This window comes from Quercus suber, unplaced genomic scaffold (assembly GCF_002906115.3).
Source record: "Quercus suber isolate HL8 unplaced genomic scaffold, Cork oak 2.0 scaffold_1417, whole genome shotgun sequence".
Classification (NCBI taxonomy): Eukaryota; Viridiplantae; Streptophyta; class Magnoliopsida; order Fagales; family Fagaceae; genus Quercus; species Quercus suber.
The window spans coordinates 4,836-10,637 of record NW_027070793.1 but is presented as its reverse complement, the minus strand read 5'-3'; the positions used below and the strand labels follow the sequence as shown (position 1 = coordinate 10,637).

Here is a 5,802-nt window from a genome sequence, read left to right as displayed (position 1 = left end):
TCAGAAATATCTAAAGGAAAAGCTGCTACCACCGCATTAAATGCACTACAGCAACTTTTCTGGCCGCATTTATGTGGAGAGAACCCCTGAACAGTACAATCTCAACTACCACCATTCACAGAGAGTCAAAGAAGATGTTTGATGGGACATGCACTCAAGTGAAGGCTTAAATGATTAACAAGTGTACAACTAAGATGGTCTGGAATGTACTATATAATGTAAAAGACCTCCCATAGGAGAGGGATGGGAAAAAATCAAAAAAGAACAACTAAGGTATTCAAATATGTATTAGCATTCAGTTCTACTGGTTTATTTTTATAACCCACCTCCTCGGACAACCAGTTCATCGAGTTTTACGTGTGTTTCATGCTTGTTCATTTTTGAAATCCTTACCAGCCGTTGTTTAATCCACCAAAAGCCCAACTCTTTCATCCACTCTCTATAAATTTATTGTACTAGACTCATTGAGCCTATATCCTATATCTTTAGGACGTGGGCTACAAATTGTAACCCTACAATATTAATTATAAAATTGACCTCACAAAAAGATTTACTTATACCCCACCTTTTTAAGTCTCTCTCTTTTTTTTTTTTTTTCTTCTTCTTTTTTTTTTTTTTTCGGGTATTACACCTCACTATACAAAAAAAAAAAAAAAAAAAAATGTTTTTGCTCACTAGTAACAACAAATAATAATCTACCACTTAATATTTATTATAAAAGTGTTGTGAGAATATTATGGACAATGCATTCCTCTTAATTATTTGCAAAACAAATAGTAAGTTTCTCATGTGATGACACATGTACATTGTACAATATATATTATTTTCACATATAACAAAGGAGGGTTTTGTATTAGATAGTAAGTGTTATACTTAAAACGTCCGAAAGGGTTAAGTAGTATAAAATTAACGGTTTACACGTAGAACAGTGCCGTAGGACTTTAGGAGGGTAATTGTTACACTCAAAACCTTAATAATGTTCTATGCTTTATTGGAAAATCACAAGGGGATTTCATATATTTATAAAAAATTATATTTGTTCCCACAAATCTAAAACAATTTGAGAAAATTGCACAATGAAATTAACGTCTTTCCAAAAATATCAATATGTTCAAAGAAGTCATCTAAATCAAGTAATCCATCAAGAAAATCTACCCTAAGAAAAAACAACCATTAAAATTTGTAATTCTCTCATTAAATCTATAATCTTTATGAATATTATGAGATGAAATGTGCTTACCAACATGTGACCCATGAGCTTATTCATTATGAGATGAAATATGAAAGTGATTCGAATTGTTAATTCAATTTTGATCGATATTCAAACCAAGATTGATGGGAATGTTGTGAATCTTATGCAATTCGGGAGTCATCCACTAACCTTTTTGCTTGTATCCTTAACCTAATACCAAACAAGGCAGAATGAAAAGTTTAGATATTCTTTTAGTTAAATCTAAATGGACAAAATTGGCAAATGCCCTTTTTGGGCAAAATAAACAGTATTTTGCCCCATTTTTCAAACTAATTAGGAAATGTCCATCTTTTAAAACTCGATTTTTTAAAAATCGAGTTATGCCCTATAGTGGCGTTTTAAATGAGCCTATAGTGACGTTTTAAAGACCTATAGTGACGTTTTAAAGACCTATAGTAATGTTTTGGAACTCGAGATCCATAAACTCGAGTTATAGGTAAAAAAAATTACTTATAACTTGAGTTCATGGAGCTTAAGTTCCAAAATGTCATTATAGGTCCTTAAAATGTCACTATAAGCTCTTTAAAACACCACTATAGAACTCTAGATTTTCTTTTAGACTCGATTTTGAGAAAATCAAGTTTCAAAAAAAGGCTATTTCTCTAATTAGTTTGGAAAATGGAGCAAAATGCTACTTATTTTGCCCGAAAGGGGCATGTGCCAATTTTGTCCAAATCTAAACCCTTACATGTGTATGGGGTTCTTCTGAATTCATAAGAAATAACTCTAAAATTCATTTGATAAGAGAAAAATAAAAAATTTATGGATTATTTTGACTTTAATTTTCATTTCCGCATTTGGTTTGCGTATAACAACAAATATCATATTCAAACGACTGGCCCTTCGGGCCAAAGTCCTACTGGCAATCTGCACTACCGTACTTGCCTCTTTTCAGATCAGTCGAAATCAAATGAAAAGGAATTAACGACGAGGGACCATGCACCCGCAATTGTAAAGAAAAAAAAAAGTTGTGAAAGTAAAAACCCTATAAAAAAAAAAAAAAAAGGTTAAAAGTTAAAATATTTGATCAGAAGGTTGAAATTAAAAGTAAGTTTTTCAACTTTCAATCAATTGCACCAACGACGCATGCATGCATCGTGTGTTTTTTTTCAAAACACTAGGTTGGGTGGCATGTGCAAGACACGTGCTCCCCTGCCCCTTGACTTGAGTAAGAAAATCAATATAAAGTTTTTATTTAAAAAAAATGAAACTACGTAAAAAAAAAAAAAAATGTATGTCATATAATGCTAATCTCATTCATATAAGAATTTTAATTACACAAATTTAGATTAAATATTCAAATATGAATATCTATTATACTAAGATAGTCTTTTAGAACATATTTGTTAAAAGCAATATCCATTCAATAAAAAATTCTAAGAATGCTTCCGAGTTACAAATATCATCCTTCAACAAAAGCCAACCGAGTTTTGCTACAACATTGTAACAATATTTGATTTTTCGCAATTAATGTTGTCATATGCTGTAATAGAAGCTCTTCATCAAATACCTGCAACCATCCATAACAAAATTTTTGTTATTCATACTACCTTCTATATCATCTTACATTTTAGCTAGTTTAGTTTTAGTGAACACCCTTTTAAGCAGGAAAAAAAATTCAATGTTAGGTAACAAATAAAACACCATATATCATCATTCCAACTTTCCAAGCATGACCGCCAAATAAAATTCTAAATAAAAATAAAAATTGAAACAAAAAGCAAACACCCAGTATAGATATGTTGAAATAAAACAATGAAGCTAAATTAACTGACACAATCACATAGTAAACCTGAAATAACACTTGCAAAAATATGATATACTTAAATTGAAAAAGCATATAAAATTAAATCCAATCAAGCAAAATAAGTAGAATCCATAACTTGGAGTGCAGCCTGCATGAAGATTTAGAGGAAAAAGTTTGAAGTTGTGCATATTTGCATTTTTGAAAATCAAAACTGAGAGATTTTATATATACCATCATTGAAGCAACCAAAGTCCAAAATAGCTTCCATATATACAAAAGACCAATTTAGAATAATTTCTTTATATTTGAGAAAGATTAGATATCCAAGAACTTCAAAATTCATATCCCTAATACTTTTTTCTTACCTTTTTCTCAATTCCTTTGAGAAGACAGGATAAGAAGTATGAACATTTTAATAAGCTAGCAAATACAAAGAATAAAATTTTGAAATCACTATGGTTGCTTTTATGATGTCTACTAATGGCTTAGAGTATCTGTTGTACGCATCAGTCCATATTCTCATAAGCCAAAACTAATACCAACTTTGAATTTTCCTTAAAATTACATCAAAATATCAATAAGGTGATAAAGAAAATATAAAAAGGGAACATTCTTTCATAGTAGTGACCATGAATACTGATTACATGAGATAGTGAGAAAACACTCACCTTTGTCATTTAACACTCCACCAAATGCCAATTCATATAACAAGTCTTTCTAGAAGATAAGCAAGAAAACAAACTTGAACTAATGATTCTTCATAACAACTGGGAGGCACGACAACTCTACAAGTTGTATTAGTATGTGTTATATTATTTGCCAAAGTGTAAATTAGTTGTATCTTGTTCTAACCATTGTGCATGAGTAACTCTCAATTTCGCTCATGGACAACTCTAGATGTTTTGACCACGTGAAATCTTGCAAACTTAAGGAAAATAAGGGTTTGTTGCTCTTTTCCACTACATTTCATTGTATTTCTTTTTTACTATTAGTGCTTGGGCCCTTTTGTTCTGTCAGGTTTGTTATAGAAACTCTGAAAGTTTCTTTTGGCTGATACTTGATAAGCATTATGTTTCTGGTTTGGTAAAGCGGCATAGAGTTAGTTTGTTTTTTTATTGTAAATGCAGTGTGCTCTAAAGTGTAATAATTCTATTTTCAAATTGATAAAATTTACGTATCTATCATTTATGAATTTATTTTTATTTTTATAAGACTTGGCAATTCAATATGTTCAAAAATTTTATGACTTTTAGCGGCCAAGATGCTATTCATCATGGATGAAGACATGATCTAACAAAGGGAGCTTAAGCAAGAAGGCTAAAGTACTTAAAGAATTGTTGGACAAACAACCCATCAACACATTGTGGACAAGCTGTCATGAACTCATTGACATGGCCTAAACTTCACAAACATGACAAACATGCATATAGACCAATATCAACAATTTATATTTTTTTTTTCTTTCTTTTCTTAAAGAATTAAGACATTATCCTCAAAATGGAAAGCTTGGCCAAGCATGGCAAAGCATAGCTATTGCCATGACAAGAAGCGAACCAAATCCAAACACATCAAAAACATTACCATGACCTATTACATAACTAAGGTAAGGAAAGGAAAAATTATGCACAGAGAACAAAAAATATAAAATAGCCCTTTTTGGCATTTTCACAAACATATATATGCATAAGCACTCTTATAAAAAACTGAAACTTTGAATGCAAAAAATTCGCCCATCCCAAATCCTATTTACTAACTCAATCACATGCAATTCAATATTATCTTTTCACATCATAAAATCAAAAGAAGAAAGAGAGGAAAAGAACCTTATGGACATTTGCTTTCATGTCCTCGAACCTTGAAAATTTGACATCATCAAGATGTTGTTCTATTAAGAAAAAACAGAATAGGAAATTGGATAAAGTTTATCAAGAAAACACAATCAAATAGAAGGAATGAATGAATCAAAGTGGGAAAAAAAAGGGTACAAAGAGATTTACCTGCTGTATGTGTGATCGGTAGTCTTTGGAAAGAGAGAGCTTCAGTTTCACAACTCAAAGAAGCTCAACAAATCATAGCCACAGTCCATAATCGCTAGTTGAATAGCAAAAATTAAAAGGTAATAATTTGTACATGTCAAATATCAATTACATGGCATAATTTTTCTATTGCTAATTGAATTGAAAAAACCCAAGAATTTTTTTTTTCCCAAACATATACTTGACCTAGAAAGTATTAAAGAACCCGTATTTTGCCCCCCAAAAATTAGACCCATGGAAAGGGAAAGAGGTTTTGAGGAGAGGTGTGGATATAAGACTAAGAAATACCAACCTGAGCATTATTTTCCCATGAGAATTAGTGCTTGGTCTCAGGTTGTGTGATTTCTCCTCTCTGTCTCCCAAGGTTTTCTTTTTGGATAGAAATTTGATTTGAGGGAGTAGGTTCTTGAACACTCTCTCTCACTCCTTTCCCTCTCAGTTTCTCTCTCTTCATTTGGTTATCATCCTCAACCAAACGCACCGTTTTAGCTCAACAAAAGGACAAAACTTAACCAAATCAAAATCACTGTAGAAAGAGCATTCGCTCTTTTTATTATACTAGGAAACACATTTTCCTTCTTGAAGTTATCTTCGCAAGACAATTTGATTAGGAGCAAAACTCTTCCCAATTCCCATAGTGGTGGACTAATGCTTATAGGGTCTATTTGGATATCGCTTATTGTTGAAAACTAAAAATTAAAAACTAAAAACACTATAACAAAATAATTTTTAAATGTATGAATACTACTGTGGAACCTAGTTTTAAT

At 31.3% G+C, this 5,802-nt stretch overlaps 1 long non-coding RNA gene across 1 annotated transcript; it reads right to left on the bottom strand.

Annotated features, from left to right (window-relative positions):
• Nucleotides 1–2,489: 2,489 nt before the first annotated feature.
• On the bottom strand, nt 2,490–5,485 carry LOC111995744 (uncharacterized). Its single transcript, XR_002881158.2, has 4 exons — nt 5,328–5,485; nt 4,997–5,090; nt 4,823–4,884; nt 2,490–2,762 (listed from the first exon to the last, which is right to left on the bottom strand). It is a non-coding gene; the product is annotated as an uncharacterized LOC111995744 (long non-coding RNA).
• Nucleotides 5,486–5,802: the final 317 nt, after the last annotated feature.